A 22,001-nucleotide genomic window follows, 5' to 3' on the forward strand; every position below is an offset into this window, starting at 1 on the left:
TCCTCCAACACCACCACCACCTCCTCCTCCTTCTCCTCCTCCTCCCTGGCCTGGCTGTGTGTTGTTCTGAGTGACAAAGACAATGTCCCAGCTTTAACTTTGCAACCACCTTTCCTCCTTCTCGTGTTCTTCAGCAGGGGCAGCAGCAGCAGCGCGGGCAGGAGCAGCAGCAACAGCATCTTCTGTTGCTTCTTCTCCTCCTCCCGGGCTCCTGGATATTTTCTCCCTTTTCCAGCCTTTTCCTCATTTTTCCCCTCCTCCACGTTGTTGTTGTTGTTAGAAAGGCTTCGCGCACCCCCTGGTGCTCTCGCATTTTGTGTGGTGGGAGAAGATTGTCTTCCTTCTCTCTTTCTCTCTTGCTCTCTCTCTCCCTCTCTCTTGCTTTCTCTCTCTCTCTCCCTCTGGTTGCTCATTATTCAGAGAGAGACACAGAGGGGGCAGAGAGAGGGGGGAGAGAGAGAGGGAGAGAGAGGAGAGGGGAGCGAGAGGAGAGAGAGAGAGAGAGAGAGAGAGAGAGAGAGAGAGAGAGAGAGAGAGAGAGAGAGAGAGACGGATATCTCAGGTCATCTGCAGCTGCAGCAAGCCAGCGAAGGAGAGGAAAGCAGGAAAGATGGCGATCCTCCATTGCTGAGACCTGGCAAAAGCACATGAGACTCACAAACAACTTCCACAACAATAACAAGAACAAGAAGAGCAGGAAGAGGAGAAAGAGAAAGAGGAGAAGGAGGCAGCAGAGCACCAGAAGCAGCAGCAGCTCACAGCTCCGGGACGCTCCTGTAAGTTCCTGCAATTAAAACCCATCTCCGATTGGTATATGTGCACAGAGGGAAGAGAGAGCATTTGTGTGTAGGGACAAGCAAATTCATTCATTCACCCAAGGAGGGTTTTGTTTAGATGGGAGGAGAGGAAGTCTGTTGCATGGACTGGAGGAGGAAGAGGAGAAGAAGCTGGAGAGAACAGGAGGAGGAGGAGAAGGAGGAGGGAGAAGAGGAGGGGGAGGAGGAAGAGGAGGAGGAAGAAGAGAAGAAGGAAGAGGAGGAAGAGGAGGAGGGGGAGGAGGAAGAGGAGGAGGGAGAGAAGGAGGAGGAGGAAGAGGAGGAGTAGGAGAAGGTGGTAGTAGTGGTGGTTCTGCTTTTGCTTTTGCTGCTGCTTCTGGTAGGAGGAAAAGGAGGAAGGTGGTTAATTAATTTTGTGTAGTTATATTAAGAGAAGAGAACATGAAGGAGAAGTGAGGGTAGAACTGGAGGATCAGGATTGATGCTATGGGTTTGGAAAGTGGGATCAGAGATAGGAGGGAGAGAGAGAGAGAGAGAGAGAGAGAGAGAGAGAGAGAGAGAGAGAGAGAGAGAGAGAGAGAGAGAGCGAGAGCGCTAGCTCTGTGTTGGCACGACCTAAGCAATCGGGTGACCTCTTTCTCTGTCTCTCCCTTCCTTTCCCACTCTGTCTCCCTCTTCCCTGCTTGCAAAGCTGTGTGTGGATATGCCCCCCCTCTTTCTCAGGTATTTTGCTCCCTCTCCAAAGTTGGGATCTGGGGGTCGGGCAGTGTCCGCTGGGGATGAGAAGGTTGCTGCTACTGCTGCTTCTGGTGGTGTTGGTGGTGGTGTTGGTGTTGGTGGTGGTGTTGGTGGTGGTGGTGGTGGTGGAAGTGGTGGTGGTGGAGAAGGTGGTGAGAGAAGAGAGAAGGAAGGTTGAGAAAGGAGCGGAGGAACTATCTCCAGACTGGCTGTTTGGAGGACAGCGGTTTCTGGAGAGGAGAAGCCATTACACACGTTTTTTGTTTTGTTTTGGTTTTTTTGTTTGTTTGTTTGTTTTGGTGGGTTTTTCCCCCCACTCCTTTCAGAGGGGAGGGGGGGGGGAAAGAAAGAAAGGGGAGAAAGCCTTACTACTTCTGGTTCAGTTCCCCAGTGTCTGCTTTCCTTCCAGCCACGCAGGGAAGAAGCAGCAGCCCCCATCGGATCACCCTCTCGCTTTCTCTTTATCTCTCTGTCCTCCATTTGCAAGCTGTCTGCTTTGGTTCTAGTCCAGACTCCAAAACACCAGGCTTCTCCACACATTCAGTCTCCAGGCTTTTGTGTTTCCTGGAGTAACCCTGATTTTCTTCTCATTGTACCTTCTAACCTATAGAAAGGGAGCCTGCTAGAGTTCCTTTTATATCCCTCCCCTCAAGAAAAAAAAAAGTTTCATTTTAGCGAATGTCTGGGATTGGAAAGACCTTCCAGTTGGGGCATTCTCCTACTACTGGCTTTTTGTGTTTGTGTGTATGGATGTGTGTGTGTGTGTGTGTGTGTGTGTGTGTGTGTGAGAGAGAGAGAGAGAGAGAGAGAGAGAGAGAGAGAGAGAGAGAGAGAGAGAGAGAGAGAGAGTGTTCTCTTTGGTTTGGTTTTGTTTCTTGAGGCTGCTTGCATGCTTTAAAAGGAAGTGACTAGTTTGGCTGAGAGCTGTGAACTGAGTCAGGTAAGCCATGTCATGTTGTGGCTCCACCAGAAAATGGAGGAGAGCAGGCTTCCAGGAGACAAAGCTGAGATGAGAAGTGTTCATAAAATTATGGATGTTCTCCATTTTGAAGCTCTGCTTGTGATGGCTCGTCCCCCCCCCTCCCCCTTACTATTTCTTCCTTTTCCATGTGAAACCTTTTGGTGGCTCTTCAAGATCACTTCATTTATGCAAAGAAATGGAAGGTTTAAGGAAGTTCTCAGGGTTGTTTTTCTCCTTCAAGGAAATCATTTCACAAGTTTTTGTACCTTTTGTTTACATTGTAAAGACAACTTTTGGATTTTTTTCCCCCTTTTGATTATTCCTTCAGGGCTTTTGACCTCTTTCTGGAGAGTGAAAACATGAATTTAACATTTTCTGGGAAGTCCTCCTCAGCTTTTAAGTGGCTTACATTCTGATGCAAGCCATGCTGATGTTGTTATTCATCTATATGTGAGGGAGGTGGAGGTGGTGGTGGCTCTAAACCAGTCATTTGGACTTTTAAGATTTGAGAGTAGTTCTATCTTTGAGATGCATTATATTGAAAAACTCTCAGTTGGATTTCTGCAACAAAACAATGCTGCTAGACCTCAGAGGTACTCTAGAGCTTACTAATTTCGAATTCTCGAGCTGCTATAGTTCCTTTCTTAAGTTGTGCCATTTGTGTAGTAGACTTTAAATCATTTTGTTTCACTTTTTTTTCCTATTCTGCTATTTTGAATATCTGAAAGTATCAAACACTGAAACTCTTTAGAAATACCAGTATGTTTCCTTTACAATGTCTCTATGGAAACAAGTTTTTTAAATATTATGTCATTTGGGCAAACCCTATCTTTTGATGTCTTCATCATTTAATTTTAAATAATTTAGTCTAGTCTTATTTATAAGAAGTCATTGCTGGGGGTGAGCAATTATCAAGGGGGTATTCCTTTCCCCCCACTCCACACACATATATTCAAATTGGCAATTAGAGAATTTATGAAATTGACCAAAGCAGAAAATGAAATCCTGCAGGAATTTGGAAAAATCAAGGACGATGATTTTCAACTAGAGTTATGGTAGTCATCTTGAGTTTGGGGAGAGCTTCAAAGAATTCCAGGTGAAGCATGGGAGGTAGGTAAGGAAGCTTCAATTGTGCAATGGAAAAATAAAAACTTAGATCAGGGAAATTGAAAAGAACTTATTTACATGTAGAGGAAAATATAGAAAGGTACAAAGAAGGTGGTTGGCTGGTTCAGAAGATACTATAGGTTACTCCTACCAGTTTTTTTTTTAATTGCTTTTCTTCATTATGAATCAGAACAATAATAATAATAAAGATTTGTGCATTGTAGATTTTGAAGTGCTTTAAGACCTCAGATGCAAGTGTATTCTTTTGATTAGATGATAATAATTTCATTCATGTAGAAGGAAAACTCCAGTAAATGCAAAAAGTTTCACTTGTGACAAAATTACAGTTTTGAAACCAAATTGTTGGGCCATTAATTGAGTATTACTTTTCTTCTAGGGGTGAAACGGAATTATAAAATAAATAATACTTTCATTCATAATTGTTTACTTCACATAAGTCTGTCTCTAGCTGCCCCCTGTCTCAATCAAAGCATTTCATAATAACAGTGTTAATATACTGTTACCAAGTCTACTATAAAGTTGTTAAGGATGTTGGGGCTGTTGCTCATTTATAACATTTTTTCCTATGAAACTAAGAGCTCTTCATAACATTATTTCTTTTACCACTGCATTTTGGGGGAACTTATTAACAATGACAGATAGGGTATACATGTACATTCAAACCTGGCTTGGGTATAGTTAGAGAAGTCACTTCTGAGTTTTCAGTTGTTGTGATTCACATACAAAGCAAATTATTCAACCTCTTTTAAAAAGTATGCCTTATTTATAGCACTGAAAATAACTTTGAGACATAACATTATTCTTTTTCAGGTTTGTTCAATTTCAGTGATAATATAGAATGGGCCTGTAGTTATACCTAGATTTGGCAATATCTCTATGGATGCTCCAAATGTTCAAGAAGAATTTTATATAGAATACATTAAAAGAAAGAGATTTAGGGGTATAATATGGCAGGAATCAAAAGGTAGATTAACATATGACCAATTTCTGATTTATATAAATATGCATTCCTTTTAGGTTTATCTTGAAAAAAATGAGTGAATTTAAAAAGTAAACTAGTTAGTGTCATGTAAATTAAATAAGCAAGGTTGGACGAATTTATTTTTTCAACTTGTTTGCCCTATAGATACTATGTAAAAGTTAGGAGGGCTATTTTTTGGGGGGAGGGGACATAAATATATAAATAAATGTATACAGACATGCATACACTTGTGTGCGTGCATATATGTATACATGTGTGTACACTCTTGTGTATACATTTACATATGTGTGCGTGTATATACACATATGTACAGATTTTATGTGTGTATGTATGTATATACTTTTTAAGGGCTTTGTTTGTATGTTTCATAATTTAACCTAAGAGATAAATCCATTGACCCCTTTGATCAAAAAGGATGAACAACATGATGTGCCAGTCTTCATTGTCTGGAGAATTTTTTTCTAGATATGCACATTTGAGTTTCAAGCCAAAAGATGTATATTGGTATATGCAATAATGTGAGAAATCTGAGGAATTACATATCCAACTTCCTTTCTTCTTTGATCTACAAGCCAGAGATCCTGTTTTGTTTTTGGATTCCAGATTGATGAAATCCATTCTATAAGTTTTTTTCTAAGGAACATCTAGTAGAGATGATTCTGGAGATGTATGTAGTCCATGAGATTCAAGTCCTCTTGGATAACTGTATTAGTTCTTATGTTTGTTTGGATTGTAGCCAATTGAATTCAATGAATACGTTCCTTGAAGACTTTGTTTTCTTCACTTTTACCCTTTCATGTGAGCTACAACTTCTATAGAAAAGAATATATACACACACATGTATGTGTGTGTGTGTACGTGTGTGTGCATTTTTTTTCCTTAATGAGTCTTCCAGAAAACAGTGGAAATCTTGCTATACTAATGGACTTTATTGTACTTGTGGTTGGTGTGTCTGAAAGGAAGGAATCATAAGGGGGACTTGGATGAGGATCATATTTTCTGTATTGTGGTGTTTAATAGGTGCCAGTATGGCTTGTCTTAGTCCTTGGCCTTGATTCTTCATTTTCTTGCTTTAGGTAACAGCACTCTCATTCCTCTTTGGTATGTGCCTTTATCAAGTTTCTGGTTCATTGGTCATGGGACAGGGAATTTATAAAGCTATATTGAACATTTTAAGTTGATGGTTGAAAAGCAGAGTTGCTATTTCACAATCTTAGGCTCACAAATGTAGTGGTATATAAATAATGGTCTCAGAATGTGAAGGATCTGATATGAGTACATAATTGGATGGTTGATATGGAAACTAAGGAAAATCACAGGAATAAAAGGGAACATATTCAGGGCCTGTCACTGAAGCCCAATAAAATTAAGAACCAATTCAACTTTGTTTGCCATTAAAAAAATTTTTTAAACGAAGTTCCTACACTAGCTGATGACTGAGAGGTAGGCAGTTGTTAAAGAACTATTAATTGATTATGGGGAAATAAGTGAGGAGAGCAGATAATGCTGGAAGAAAATTCTCCTCCCCATGTGATATGCCAAGACATCTGGCAGATGTTATGTTGGGGCCCTAAGGAATGGACAGTTTAATTTTAGCCCTAGCAAGGAAATGGGAAGGTCTAAGCTCTTTTAATAGCACAAGCCCCAGTTTGGGGGAAGGTTGGGAAGGAAAAAAGGGAAAGAGAGAGAGAGAGAGAGAAAGAGAAGAAAGAGAGTAAGGAAGAGAAGGGAGGCAGGGAGGAAGAGATAGAGCTAGGGAGGGAGGAAAGGGAAAGGAAGAAAGAAAGAAGGAAATGAGGGAGAAACAGAAGCTTTCTTGAAATTGAAAATCTAGAAAGCAGACTAGGCTACTTACTAGAGAGATTTTTGGATGATGGGCAAAAAACACATCTAGCATTGTTATAACAATATGAAATCGATTTAGTCTGAATAAGAGAGTCTAAATGTGTTTGCTTTTTAATAACTAGAAGTGTGCATGTGTGATTGGTGAATATCGCATCCCTAATTTATCAATCAGTCCTTTAAACTCAGAAACAACTAACAATTCAAAAGTTCAATAGCTCTGTGAGGACCTCTGCAACACTAATGGGGCACAGCTTTTGATCTTTTTAGTTTAATTTAATGTGTTGCAAACCTGTTGACTAAAACTTTTTCACTGATGACAGAAGAGAAACTTCTCTGAGTAGTTGTTTGGTTCATTTTCCTACCCTTTAAGTTTCTTTGTATCATATGGACTTTTCCTTTGAAATGTTCTACTTTGCTTTCCATTTCTATTATCCAGAGTTAAGGAATCCTTTCAAACTTTGAGATATATTTGAGATAAATAAGATAGCATCTGTAAAACACTCTGTAAACCTGAAGGATCTATAGAAATGTTAGAGAAATTTCATCAGTGATGGTGATGTGACATATGGCGAGGTATGTGGTGATGCTTCTGTAAAATTGGGTTACCCTTTTATAAGATATGAACATTGACAGTTGTATTCTGAGGATCTGTTTTTCAGATGGCCCAGATTAAAACTGGCTTCTTTCTGTGATACCATTTTGTAATACTGATGAATGGTGGAGAGAGTTAATGAGGTTTAATATAATTGTTGGTGATTTTCCAAAATTAGAGACCCATCCAAAAATGTATCCTCCACACATTTTATAAGTGGTCAGCTATCTGTAGTGTATTAATGGGTAGCTGTGCATTTTCCCTATGTGTGGCAACACAATAGATTATCCTTAAAAGGACTCATCAGCATACAGCAAAGTTTTAAACTGGAGCCCATGGGACACAAGCAAGAGTCTTGAGAGTGCAAAATGGGTTTCTATTTGTTTTTACTTTTCAGTAAGTGAAAGTAATTTTCAAAGCAACAGGGAATGAAGTATTGAGAATTTTTTTAACTTTTAAAAGTATTTCAGAATGAGTGAAAAAAAAAGTCTAATCCAAGAGGGAAATTGAAAAAGGTAGCACAGGACCCCTGAGCTTCTGGCAGAGATACAGTTAACAGTGTAAACAGTTGAACTTCACTATGGCACTTCTCCAAATGAGTTGACTGTCGAAAATAAAATGTTCCAGAAGAACTGGGAGAACAGGAAAGAAGTTAAAACAGCATGATTTGTATGCCAGTACTGGAGGAAGAAAAAATAATAATAAAAAGGGATAGGGAGGTGGGAGGGCAGGAGAAGATAATGATCACAAGTTGGACTGTCTTAGGGATAAAAACCCATATAAGATGTTTCCTACAAGAGAGGGAACTTTGATTGATAAGAATTCGGTTGATCCTTTAGAGATTATTTGAAACCTTTAAAAATTCTTTTGTTCCCCTGTATCTGGAAGATAACATACACACACACACATACATCAAACAGAATAGTTTTGAGTTCACATTTTCAATTTTGGAACTATCATAAAATTTGAAGTTTGGTCATTTTTTTTCTTTATAAAATTTTATCCATCAATGGAAATGTGGATGAAATTATAAATGATTATATTATAATTATAAATAGCACCAACATAATGATTTTTTTAGGGTCACTTTTCAACAAATTGGTTGGCTACTTAGTTTCCAATTCAATAGGTGTCTGCCAAGGACTACTGTATTTCCAGTATTGGAAATACCAGTCATACAAAGAAAAATAAGTGGAAACAGTTCCTGCCCTCATGAAGCTTACTTTTGTAGGGGAAGGGGTGAAAGAAGGGTGTAATGTATAGTGATAATAGATGAAATGTTGAAGTGGTTGTTCTCACTTTATATAAATTCTTTTTTTTTTTTTGATGAGGCAATTGGGATTAAGTGACTTGCCCGGGGTCACACAGCTAGTGTCAAGTGTCTGAGATCAAATTTGAACTCAGGTCCTCCTGACTCCAGGGCCAGTGCTCTATCCACTGCGCCACCTAGCTGCCCTCACTTTATATAAATTCTAACAAAGACCACAAGTATTGTCACCAATGAAACTATTGTCTACCTTTTGAGGTGAACAAGTAATTAATGTCATTGCAATTTTCTTGTCTCATTACAAGATGGAGAGATTCTTAAGTTATACTTGGAATGAAGCTTACTTTCTTTTTTTCCCCAAGGTCATGGGCATTTGGTATTGATTTCCTAGCTTTCATCTGTTTGCTTGTTCAGTTCACTTCATGTTGCTTCTGGATATTAATAAAATACATCTGTGATGCCTGCTAACTCCTTATCCCCCAAAGCAGAGCCTACTGTAGAGGGACAGGGTGTGATTAAACAGGAATTGGGTTGGGAAAGTTTCTGGAAACTCCAAAAATGAAGGCTGTTACTTCCAAGAAGGCATTTTTTAAAAATCTGGTTAGATACATACATTTCACTCTTGTTTTTTTCTTTTTCAAAGAGTGTAAGAATTGAGGTGCATTCTGTAGTAAAGAGAACACTACTAGAAGCAGGAACTGGTTTCTAAAACATATCAGGATCACTTTGTATCTTCATAAAAATATGAGACTAGAGGCCGAGTAGGAAACATTTGCTCCAGGTGAGGAGGCAAAGACTTGTTGGAGGACAAAGGGAATTGGAAGCTCACTCTAGACAACTGTGTCAAAAGTAATTAAGCCAAGGATTTGTGGAGAGGCTTATCCACTGTGAGGAGGGGGGGGGGGGTGCAGCTGGTGAGGGCCCCAAAAGCCCTATAAGCCCTTGTCTGGCCAGTTTAACCAGAACACAGTTGAAGCCTTCCAATTTTGGAACTTTTTTTCTCCCTTCACAACTCAGGATAAAGAAGGTAAAAACTATGTTTGGTTTTCCAAATGTCAGTGGAGTGCCTCTCACTTCAGCTGGCTTGTGGGTGATTTCTCACAAGTGAAAGTTCTCCCCGTTAACACTGCAAATGTACCCATAACATTGCGCTTATTACTAAGAAAATAATTGATCAGTGGCACAATGTGGGATCCTTGAACGATGTTTGCTACACAAAGGTTCTAGTACTCACCTGCAGATTAAGAAATGGGTTTCTAAACCATCTCATTTCTATTGCTAATGAAAAGCTTTGGAAGGGATCTGTGAGTTAGGGCTCCAGCTGCTATCATGGTAGGGGAAGTTAGGCCTTGAAAGGATACTTGGATTAGGCGGTCAGAAATGCAAACAGTAGCATCCGAGCAAGTAGAAAATAGGCAGGGCTGTTAAGCAAACAGAAAAGTAGGCTAAAGCATGCCATAATTATGTAGTGGAAATTTGCTGGTAATAAGAGATTGCCTGGCAAGGTGGGAAGGAAAGAAGGAGAAGAGAGGCAATGGAATGATTCACAGGACAAAGCTAAAGAGGTCTGCGTACTGGAAAAAGCCTACAGCAAAAAAAAAAAAAAAGGAGGTGGTCCTTCCTTTGAAGGTGAAGATAGTGCAGTGGAAGGCAGTCCTTTTCATTTGGACATGGAAAATTCAGTTAGACACTTTCAATGTGTCCAGGACGGAGGCTACAGTAGGTGAAGGTGATACAAAGAACTGTATTTCACAAGCCTTTCACTCAAGGGACATTTAACCTAATGAGGATATTGGTGAACTAGTATACAAATAACAGTTGTATAGGGGAGAGAAAAACAAAACTGGACCAGAGAAAATGCTTCTTTAAGTGGAGGGTGGCCAGATCATTTTAACCTGGGGGGGGTGTGGTTGGGGTGTGGACATATTAGGTAAAGGCTTCAGGGAGGAAAAGGCATCTGAGTCAGTCCTTGAAAGAAGAAAGGGATGAATATCAATCTTCAGAAAAGCATATTCCAGTCAAGAAGTAAAAGAAATAGCAAAGGCATGGAGAAATAAAAAATAAATGGTGAGATTGATGGCTGGGCCCATATTCTTCATATCTCATCTTCTATTGCAAAAAAAGAATGTTGTATTTGGAGGCCACATCATATGAGGAAGAGGTGGTTACAAATAGGAACTGTGATCAGGAAAAGGAATAGACTGTATCAATTGGTTAAATAGGTCTGAGTGGAAATTACAAAGGTGACAGCTCTTTGGAAATAGATGAAGTGGAGAACGGAGCACAGCAGAAAATAGCTGCATTATTAATGGACTGAAAATGTGATAGTTCTGTCTTTGAAGCTATCCATGGGGCTTTCTTTACCTATACTGATGAGAAATAAGAGGAAAAAAGAGAAGGAAAGAGGAGGTCACTTGACTATAACAAAAAGGAGAGGAGACAGTGTCTACATGCTGTCACTAGTTCACCTAGTTTGGGTCGGATGATTTGCAATGGTTTCATGTTAAGCAATTCATTGATTACTGATTGGTTGGTCAATCTAATTCTGTCATATATTAATGTGTTGTGGCCAAGACTTTCAGTTATTATGATGACCAGTGGGATCCAGTATCCATGATATGATTGATTACTTAGTGATTGATCTGCCAATATTAGATCTAGGCAATTATAAGCCTGTCCTAAAATTCCCTAAATCATGTCATGGCTTAAGATGATAAAAGCTTAAAAATCAAATAGAAAATGTTTAAGTATGCCTGTAGAGTAAGACATTTGAGCTTTTGAATTGATATAGTTAATTCCTCTCCAAAAGACTTTTAATTTATTATTTAATAACTACAACTAGGAAAGGAATACTTATGGAAGGGCTCATTATAATTTGAATGTCAAAGTTCAGCTTTGGGATTTTTTTTACCTCTTTCTTCTGCTATCAATTGACCATTGTCAGTTCCAGGAATCTCCGGTTTCCTAACATTGGATAAGAACACTATCTAGAAGGGGAGTAAATCTGATTGCATAACCGAACGGTCCTGCCAACCACCTAGACCTTCAGGAAGTCTTGAGTTTAACCTACTGAACTGAACCCCAGCAGACTCCAGTAGACCCTTTTGATGAGAGAGGGATTTGAGCTAGATTTAGTTATTCAGGGTTGATAATAATCTACTTTCAGTTGCATTGTGGTGAATAAACCTAAACAGCATATTTACAGTAAACTTAAACCTGAGTTTTTCCAGTGATTTCTGAAGGTGAGTTCCAAAGCAATCAAATAAGTTTCAGTGATTTTGAAGGAAACCTTAACATATTAAAAAATAAGTTATAATTTATTAGGCCTTGATGATGTCTCAGGCTCCTTCTCCAAATTTTGTGTGCATGGGCAAAAAAGATACTTTATATGGTATACCATTAAAAACTTGTGCCTCTTACTATTCTTCTAATTCTTGATGATATAGGTTGGGAGTGTCAACAATGGAAATAGTTTCAAATATTTCCATTTTAAAGTGGAATTCAGTGATAGAAACCAGCTCTATCAACTAAAGGTCAGTTTCCAAAATGGTTCAAGACTTCTGAAGTTGTAAGCTTCTAGCATTGAAGCACAATGAGATCATGGTAACAACAAATTGACCGTCTTGGTTTTTATCTGTTTCTTTGGGAAACTTCACAGTCCTTTTCACACTAGAGGAGTGATTACTATTAGAAAGTCACCAATTGAGTAGGTAGGACAACAGACTGTATGGGGAATGATAGAGCCTTAAGGAAATGACCTTCTACTAAGGCACTGATAGGTAAAAAATGCTACTGGGCCTGGGGCCTGCTGAGAATTCATGGATCTTAAGTTTAGGGGAAACTTTGAGGAGTTATTCAGTTGATCACATGCAGCATCAAGCAGAGAATAAGTCTAGATAAATGAAAATCTACCTGATTTTCCCTGCCTAAGACTTCCAGAGATAGTCTCTTTGTAATCTAGTTCTTTAGTAGTATACACTAGTGTTGAGTCGGCTAGGTGGCACAGTTGATGGAGTGATGGGCCAGAAGTCAGGAAGACCTGAGTTCAAATTTGACCTCTGATACTTCCTAGCTGTGTGACACTGGGCAAGTCACTTAACCTCTGCTTGCCTCAGTTTCCTCAACTGTAAAATGGAGATAATAACAGCATCTACCTTCTAGAGTGATTGTCAGGATCACATGAGATAATATTTGTAAACCACTTAGCACAGTGACTGGCACATAGTAGGTGTTATATAAGTGTTTTCCCTTTCCCCTCCCCTTCCCCTCATATTTAATTCTCACATTAAGAAGGTATTCCTTAGAGAATGGCTATTATAGTTGGGGAAAAGCTCAAAAGGACAACTGTTCATAGGCAAAAGAGAGTGAAACAGGGCTTTGCTGAAGCTTGTTGGAACTAGGTGACTGGCAGAGCTGGAAAAAATACTTATTACTACCACTTTAATCAGTAGCCTGGGTTTTGGTGGACTCGATCTATACAATCTAACTCTCTGTACTAACCTGATGTAGAGACTATTGGCACGAACTGGGCCACTGGGGGATTTTTTCACTTACTCATGAATTCACACAACAAACATGTAGTAAGTTTCTGTTATGTACCTGACGCTATGCTGAGTGCTAGAGACAGAAACAGCCCCCTGCCTCCATAAAGCTTACCTTCCAATGTGTATATTGTTGTTGTTGTTGTTTGTCCTTCCTTCACAAAGAGGACCATGACATCGGAGTGATGTCATGACTTGCACTGAATTGGATTTAAGTGAAAGGGAGGGCTGTGCAAGGTCACCAACCTCACTTTCTCTTCCACAACCATCTGGGTCCAGTGGCAAGATAGATAGAAAGATAGATAGATAGAGAGAGAGAGAGAGAGAGAGAGAGAGAGAGAGAGAGAGAGAGAGAGAGACATAGATATGTGTGTATGTATGTATGTATGTATGTAAAATCAGAACGACTGGAGATGGCCCTAGATGTTTTAGGCAATTGGGGTTAAGTGATTTGCCCAGGTTAACACAGCTAGTGTCTAAGGTAAGATCTGAACTCAGGTTCACTTCACTCCGGGGCCAGCGCTCTATCTACTGTGCCACCTAGCTGCCCCTAATGTGTATAAATAGATACAGAAAAAATACATGTAGAGTAAATGGAAGGTAATTTATAAAGGAAGGCACTAGCAGTGGGAGGAGAGACCAAAAAAGGTCTCCTGTGGGTGGCATGAACTGGGTCTTTAAGGATTGCAAGGGTGTTGGGGTGGGGAGCATTCCAGGCATGGGAAAGTCAGTACAAAGGTTACAATAGGAGATAGAAGATGAAGTGTCATGTGTGTGACAAACAGCAAATAGGCCAGTATGGCTAAAAGGCAGAGTGCAGAGGGGACATAATGTGAGAAGAACTGAAAGGTAGGAAGGGACCAGTTTGTGAAGACCTTTAAATGCTAACAAGGCACTTTATATTTGATCCTAGTGGTAATAGGAAGTCACTAGGGTTTATTAAGTAGGAGGCATGATACTGTCAGTCCTGAGTTTAGGAAAATCACTTTGGCAGGTGGGTGGAAGATAAACTGGAGTGAGGAGAGGTTTGAGGAAGGGAGATCATTTAGCAGGACATTATTTCACTGATCCAGGAAAGTCAATGAGGGCTTGAACTAAGGTAGCACTTGAGTGAGTAGAGAGATGGAAGACAGTATTGAGGAGGTTGAAAAGACAAGATTTGGCAACTGATTGTATATATATAGAGAGTGAGCCAGAGTGATGGGTGGTAAAGCTGGTGAGGATGATGCTGAGGTCACAAACCTGAATGACTGGGAAGATGGTAGTACCCCAGACAGTAATAGGGAAGGGTTTAGGAGGAAAGTAATGACCTCTTTTCTCCCACCTTTTGCAAGAAGTGAAACCTACATGGGACACTCGCAGTTATTTAATTCAGACCCCTATCAGAAGGAGGACCCACATCACAATATCTCTGTTTGTATGAATGGCATTTCAATTGGGAATGGAATCTTTGATTTGAGGCCCAAGCCAGCATAATTAGTGTACAATAATCCTTCAAGGTTGTCCACAAAAGTTAAGATGTGGATTTTCATTTTATGCTATTAAAAGTATCACACTTTGACTCAGAAAAAGAGCCGGCATGTCAGGGGGACTTATAGAAAAACTGAACTCTTCCTTTGGATTTTCCTGTGGAAATTTAAGCTTCCTGCATCCCTCAAAAAGGTACATTCTATTGTTTTGCAAAAAGTGACATGTTGTGGATCACATAAAATATCACACAGCTTAAGAAAGCAGAATTTTCCCCTTCTACTTGACTGAAAGTACTCACCTTGAGTTCTAGTCTCTCATTCTGGCCTTCAACTAAGTAATTTTATTTGGCTTAAGAAATGAAGAGGTGTGTTGGAACAGATGTCAGCTGTAGCTGAAATCCATACTTGCCCTTTGGCCAGTTCAAGTGTTTCTGGACAATTCACCCATTCCCTTCTTTGACAGGTGTCATTAGCTTGTTAGTAATCATTTTCACCTACAGGTCCTGAAATTAGCGAGTGTTACATGTTATCCGATTTATTAGTGGAAAAATAAGATAATCTAGGCCACCCGTTTAATTAGCTTGTGATTGTTCAATGGCTCCTACATGATCATTTTCATAACCTTATTTCCAGACAGCAGCTCCTAGAATCAAAATTGATGCTAGAACAGGTAAGTAAATGCTAGAGATTTTTGTTTAGGAGAGTATTCAAACTTTATGCTTTCTAAAATCTTTGTATCTATTCTTTTTTTCCTCTCTTGCTATATCACCCTTTAATTTTTTCTTTGTTCTTCAGTAGAAAGGTGAGAGGTTGAATTTATCTTGGCTGTGATCCAGGATATTATGTTACCAAAAAAGGCCAACAACAACAAACAAAACAAAAACAAAAACAAACAACCCCTGCCCCCAGCATTGCACACAAATAGCTTTAGAAAACCTTCAGAAGGCAAATATGGTTATTAATGAATCAATAAAAAGGTCTTGCCCTTGATCATTAGCCACAGTGGCCATAGAATTAAATGAGAAAAACTGTTATTAACTGATTTCTCCATGAAAAGTGATCTGTTCTTATGGAATGTACACCTCTCATACTCTGTTCTTCACTATAGGTATTATATGCTATTGTATATTTCTGTGTGTGTCCTCCAGTAATAGCTCACATTTACATAACATTTTAAAGTTTTACAAAGCACTTTTTACGTGTCATTTCAATTGATCCCCAAAACAACCTGGTGAGGAAAATACTATTATTACACCCATTTTAGAGATGAGGAAATGGGGGGGGGGTGTCCAGAGAATTGCCCAGAGTCACATAGCTAGTATCTAAGAATTATTTGAACCTAAATTCAAACCCAGGACTTTAGCCACACTTTATCTCCCTGACTCTTATTTTCCCTGTCTGCCAATATTCTGACACACTAAGATCCCCAAGGGCAGTGACTTTGTCTGAATCATCTTTGTTTCTCTACTGGTACCTAGCAGAGATGCTTAAGCAATGCTTGTTAATAAATGAATGAAAGGGACTGACCTTCCTCATTTGAATTCATATAGCATTTTACATGTCTCTAATCTACTTATCATGCAATATTGTGTATTGTAATTACATGTGCTTATGTCTCATCCCCTTAGTAGACTCTTAAGTTCTGTAAATCGGGAACCAAATGTTATCTAAACTTTTTTTTTCCTGCCAGTACCTGGCACATTCTTCACATAGTCGGTGCTTAATTGTTGAATGAGTGAATGAACGAACAATTTTAAGATTTAGAAGGCAAGGCTACATTTGGAAACGTTTAACTTACAATCACCTTACTTTTGCCAAAAAGTGAGGAAATTTTTGTGGCCAGTTTGTTCTGCCATAAAAAGAACACTATCGTGGTGACAATAATTTGCTGTTTACCTACCAAATGGAGCAAATGATTTCTAGGAAATACAAACAGCCACCTATATTAAAAGTGGGGCCGTTAAGGTGACACCATGATTCACTGGGCCAGATTCTTACTTGGCAGCCTTCCCTCTTCTCCATGTAGTAGTCATAGGTGGAAAATTAGGCACTTAAACATTTGCACACTGGCTGGCCACTCTTCCTGCAACTGAGCCGCCCGGAGAAAACTAGCCTTGGCGCACGCGGAATAACCGCAGCGACGTGCGTGAGGCAGGAAGGGGCAGGTGTAGTTGCGGTGGTGGTTCTTGGTGCTTCCGCTGCAGCAGCCTTGCAACCCTGTGGTATATTAATTCGGTCGGGGAGTCATCTGGAAGGAGGGTTTTGATTCTTTGATCATCCCTCCAACCTTTCCCCAGCCCTTATACTGCGAGGTCTGGCTGAGGCACTGAGACTGATCCAAGGACTTCAGCATCAGTGGTAAGCAAGGAGACTGTGGCACTGCCCCGGTGTGGAAATGCCTCTGGTGCCTTTCCATTGGTAGCTCTATTGGTGTCTTCTCCGGAGGTCTCCCCGCGTGGGAAAGGGTAGCCCTTCCAGTTAAATTTTGTGTGTCCATAACCCTGCTAATGGAGAGCCAAGAACATCTCAAGGGAATTTGGGTGGGAGGAATCCATGCTTTAGTGTCAGTGGAAGAAAGCACTCATTCCCTTTGTATGAGTGCTGGGTTCGGCAGGGTAATTAACAAATAACAATCAGCTTCAACTTCACTATATAAATGGTGCATACGACTAATTTCCAGCCGTAAGTGCAAAATCGCTTCTTGGTGACACTTAAAATTTCTTAATGGAAATTCTGAGTGGAAACTTAGGATTCTGTGAATAGACCTTTAATGTCCTCCTAAAATGGTCTTTCCACTACACTGTGATTGTTCTTCAAATAATTATACAATCTATTATTATTTTTCCCTTGCCTTAGAGTCAACATTTGGGTTATTGTGGGGGTCAAATGAGATAATAATTGTGAAGGTCTTGGCAAAGTGCCTGACACATAGTAGACCCTATGTAAATACTAGCTATCATCATCATTTCTATTGTGCCTTTTTCTGTGTTTATCCATATATTTGTTGGTTATTTAAAATTATACTCTTTTAGAGGTTCTCTCTGATTCTATACCCAAAAGAATGCTTACATTTGTGCATGCTTAATAAATATTTATCATTGGCAGTGATGGTGTTGTTGTGAAACCTTTGTAAAATGCACCCTTGATGTATTAAGTATTCGTACTGATGAATAGACCTAGCTCATGTTTACCTTATACGTTATTTCCCTGGAATATTGTGGAGAAAAGTTAGAAAATGCATGAAACTCTTAAGGCTTCTTGGGGGGAAATGAATATTGGTGTTCTTTTTTTAAAGGTCTTATTGTTACAAATGAATACATAGATTTTAGCTTTTCCTTGCTGTATCTAAACATTGTTTTTCCCTCTCTCAATATATGGGGTTGGTTGCCTCCTTTATTGGTTGGCCCAGGTAGCTTTGAGCTAATTTCCTCCTTGCTGTCACATAGTCTTGCTTACAAATGTTTTGGTCTACTCTGCAGATGTTTATTTTAATAATCACCGTCTCCTTAGTCTTACTAATACTGTCTTGTGATATCGGCTGGATCTGTTGGGATCTTGAGGAGTGGGTAAAGTAAATTTTAGTGTACTTGAATGGTGGATGATTTTTCAGATTGTACAGTGACTTTTTTGTAGGGCTTAGTTGAGTCCTGTGTGCTCTGGCAGAAAGATACATTGGTGGTGGCAGTGGTGGCAGAAGTGGTGGTAGAAGTAGAAGAAGTGGTGGTTCTGTAAATAGGATGGTTTAAAAAAAGAAGACATGAGCAGCTTTTTCTTCTTACAGTACAGACTTTCCTAGAGGGACAGAGCTGAATGACCTCATGAAACTTTGACATTTAAAATGATGGCAGTTGAAAGTCAATGTCATTCTTAATCTGTGCCCCGTTCCTGACATTACAGGATGGAGAATGAGAAGACATCTTTTTCTTGGTTGGTATTCATATCATCAGACTGTTTTCACGTCAGAATTTTTTCGTGCTCAAAGGGCCCATCTACAACTAAAAAGGATGGGACTCTAAGCGTGGGCTTGGTTGTGATCAGAGATGGCAGTGACCTAGAATGACCCTGATGATATATAATGTGGATAGACTACTATAGAATTGAATCTTGGATATCCTAGGACAGACCAAAGTTGTTGCAGAAAAGATACTTTCTAAGTTGTGATTAAGTGAGAATTAGCTTCACATCCACACCAAATGAGAAAAGGCAGATACCAGAATTCTCTTCTCTCTCTCTCTCTCTCTCTCTCTCTCTCTCTCTCTCTCTCTCTCTCTCTCTCTCTCTCTCTCTCTTTATATATATATATATATGTATGTATATGTATATATATGTATATATGTATATATGTATATGTATGTATGTATATTTAGAGAAGTTGAAGATAGATTATGTTAGGTATTGCCTTTGTCAATATTATCTCTAAATGAAAAAGTTCACTTAACTCTCAGTAGCTTCCAGGACACTTACTCATCTGTGGCTCCTCAGAAAGGACACTTGATCACTGCCAATGAACTCCAGGAAGTATTTGTGCTGCTGCCCTTCCATTCCTCTGTGGCCTGTTTTTGCATGCCTGTGTGTGACTGTTGATGGAAGGATGATAAAGTTGGAAAGTATTTTGTACCTTCATAACCCCCAGGCATGTTTTTATAGAGAGGTTTAGGATACAAGGCTGATGTAAGGCCTCTTGGTGACACCTTAACAGGAAGGCTAGAGCAGCTACCATCATTGGGCTGCCCTCAAGGGCCTGACCTCAGCAAGTAAACTGCTCAAAACTTTGGTCTGGAAATGAGGGGGATGAATGAGGTTGGTTGACCCCAAAGTACTCGAGAGTGGGGAGAATGCTAACCAAAGCCTGAAGATGAGAGATGAGATATTGTGGACATATAGATCTAGGGATGTGGTGCATGCAACTTTGCAATATAAGTTGCTATCCATGTGGCTCATACTGCTATGGTACTGAATCTGGCAGACCATTTAAATATTTACTCCAAAAGATCTTGTTCTCTGTTGGTGTGAAGCAGAGATTCCAGTTATTTTTAGGTCATTTTCATCTTAGCAACCCTGTTGGAGATGAACCAAACATTCTGCTGTAAACTGTCCCCACGTTTTGATAGAATTTAATAAAGTAAAGTTTAATGGTTTGGTCCCAAGAGGAAAACAGACCATCTGGTTAACAGAAGGTTAGGCCGAATAATGTATCGCTGCTGAGAGTGCCCCAAACCAACCCAGACTATCTGGTAATGTGTCCAGTTGCTGAATGTATTAAGCATTGAAATGGTGCTCTCAGATCTGCAGAGCCAGCAGTTCTGTTACCACTGCTGTGACGCAGGAGATAATTCAGTTGGGCAAGCAGCAGCATGGGGGTGGATCTACAGTACAGGATGTGTAATGTCAACATGAAGCATTGGAGCTGGCAGCCAGGAGGAAAGCAGCCATTTCATGCCAGTGCAAGGAAGCCCAGATAGATTTCTCCACCTCCCCCCCACCAACCTCCCTTGCATCTTGTCCTTTGATGTAGCTTTCATATTAAGTGCTAAATGATTGCCTTGTGAATTGTCAACAACGGGACTTGGATTCAGCACGAGCTGACTTTCTTTCTCCCCTTTGGAAGCTGGCTGGGTTTTGCCCATGTCAACAATGGGTGGGAAGTGTGCTCCATAAATTAGGAGATGTGAGAGTTTTCAGGCAAGAGCATCTCCCTGACTTCAGATGGGGTTCCATTGTGCTTTCCTTTGTGCTCGGGGCAGGGACCCTGCATGCAAAGGCTGCAATCATTGGAGCGCGTTGTGCCGCAGCTGTAGTCTGGAGAGGCCTTCACAAGAGTTGGAGCGATACTGCATAGACTTAGTAATTATGTAATTGCTATGTAACTATAGAGAGCTATCATGATTGTCTAGTTCTCCTGGAAAGAGGGGGAAAAAAAGCTTAAAAATTTGGGGGCGTGGAAGAGGGGAGGTTAATTTTCCTTTTTTAAACCTGGAGGCTGCTGCTACCAGTCTGTGCTCAAATCCTAATAGTGCAGTGAGCAAAGGGAAAAACTTCTTCACAAGAACCCGCCACTCAGTTGACCTTACAAATGTTTGTTGTTTTCCCTAAACAATTCCAGTTTCTATCCAGGTTGTAAAGTGACCCTCATGAATAGGAAAATCTGGCTTGTTTCTCAAAACCTGAGACCAGATCACAGCATGGAAGATTCCAGAATTTAGTTACAGGCCTGACTGAGTTACTTTTGACCACCGGGGCCTGGTAAATTTCTGCTCCCTTCTCAGTAAAACTGCCATCAGAAGTTTCACAGTTTGAATGAATTCTTGCAGAAAAAAGAGTTACTTCCAGGTTTTCCAAAATATAGGGTTTTTGGGAAATAGGTTTTCTCAGAACCATCAGGGATAAAGTCAGAGTGGATAATAAAGTGGACATTAGGACTGGGACAGTTCAGCCCACCCACTATCCTTATTGTTCTCTCTCTCTCTCTCTCTCTCTCTCTCTCTCTCTCTCTCTCTCTCTCTCTCTCTCTCTCTCTCTCTCATATTTAAAAATGAAATCCTCCCAAGTCTAGGATTCAGGTTCACAAGAAGGTTGAATGGCATTGTGGTTCACCTCCACCAAGCATGGGACAATCATGGAAAATTAGTCACATCATCTAATTTCACTGTGGACTTTGTCTTTGTTTATGTTAAATAATTCCATGCTTCAACAGTTTGGCCTTTCTGCTGGGGGTTTTACGGAGCTGTCAGCATTGAGAGAGTGACTGCTAGTGTAAGATCTTTTTAAAGGCCAAAAGATGAGTTTTTCATAATTTATGCTCATATAGTTCTCAGTTCAAAGGCTTTTATATTCAACACTTTATATATAATAAAGAAAAATAGCAGTTGGCCTCTTTTAGAATGAAAAAAGAATTCGCCGATAGGTGCTATTATTGGAGCTTGGTATGGGTTTGGGAACCCGGGTTTCTAGTAATGATAGCTGCCTCATAAAAACCATAAGTCTAGAGCTGGAAGGGAAATCATGGGCCATCTTGTGTAATTCATTTTACAGCTGTGGAAACTGAGGCTTGCTCTCAGGGCTTCATAGTATCATAAACCTGGAGTTGGAAGAAACCCTGAAGGCTAGCTTATATAATATCCTCATTTTATAGATAAAGAAGCTGATGCCCAGTGAGTTTAAGTGACTTGCCCAAGGCCATTTAGCTACTTGCAGAGTAGAGATTTGAAGTCAGGTCCTTCAATTCTAGAGCCAGAGTTCTTTCTGTGGTACCTACCATATTTCTCTGTGGAGAAAATGTTTCAAAGATGAATCCATTGTTGGATTGCTTTCCAGCCCCCCCCCCCCACTTTTTTTTTACAAACACCTCTCTGCTTGACTCTGAATTTAGTTGGGCCAAATAATTCCTTTAAGAAATTTTGATTCTTAGCAAATGTTGGCAGGTTTTCACCAAGCCAGACTGTCTCAGCAATAAACTTTCATTTTGAAGCAATCTGGAGGGATATATCACCCATGGTGACTGTCTCCTGCATCATTATAGACAGGCTTTGGCATGTGTTTGCAGATGACTAAGGATGAGGAAGGTTGGCAGAAAGAGTAGTTGAATTCATAGCTCTTCATATCTTAGGAACTGGACTGACCTTGCTCAGTCTGCAGCTTGTGGGTACTGTGAGTCACATTCCAGTCAGGCTTTCAAAGGTCTGGGAGATTATGGTGGGTGCAG

The 22,001-nt window shown here is 40.0% G+C and overlaps 1 protein-coding gene across 5 annotated transcripts in view; it reads left to right on the plus strand.

Annotated features, from left to right (window-relative positions):
* Nucleotides 1-505: 505 nt before the first annotated feature.
* ZNF462 (zinc finger protein 462) overlaps nt 506-22,001 on the plus strand; it is a 155,689-nt gene continuing 134,193 nt past the window's right edge. For all 5 annotated transcript variants that reach the window (XM_043965237.1, XM_043965257.1, XM_043965245.1 and 2 more), the window contains exon 1: nt 506-776. The gene's annotated coding sequence lies outside the window, so the exon portion shown is untranslated. The remainder of the gene's footprint in view (nt 777-22,001) is intronic.

Source organism: Dromiciops gliroides, chromosome 1 (assembly GCF_019393635.1).
Source record: "Dromiciops gliroides isolate mDroGli1 chromosome 1, mDroGli1.pri, whole genome shotgun sequence".
NCBI classification, from domain to species: Eukaryota; Metazoa; Chordata; class Mammalia; order Microbiotheria; family Microbiotheriidae; genus Dromiciops; species Dromiciops gliroides.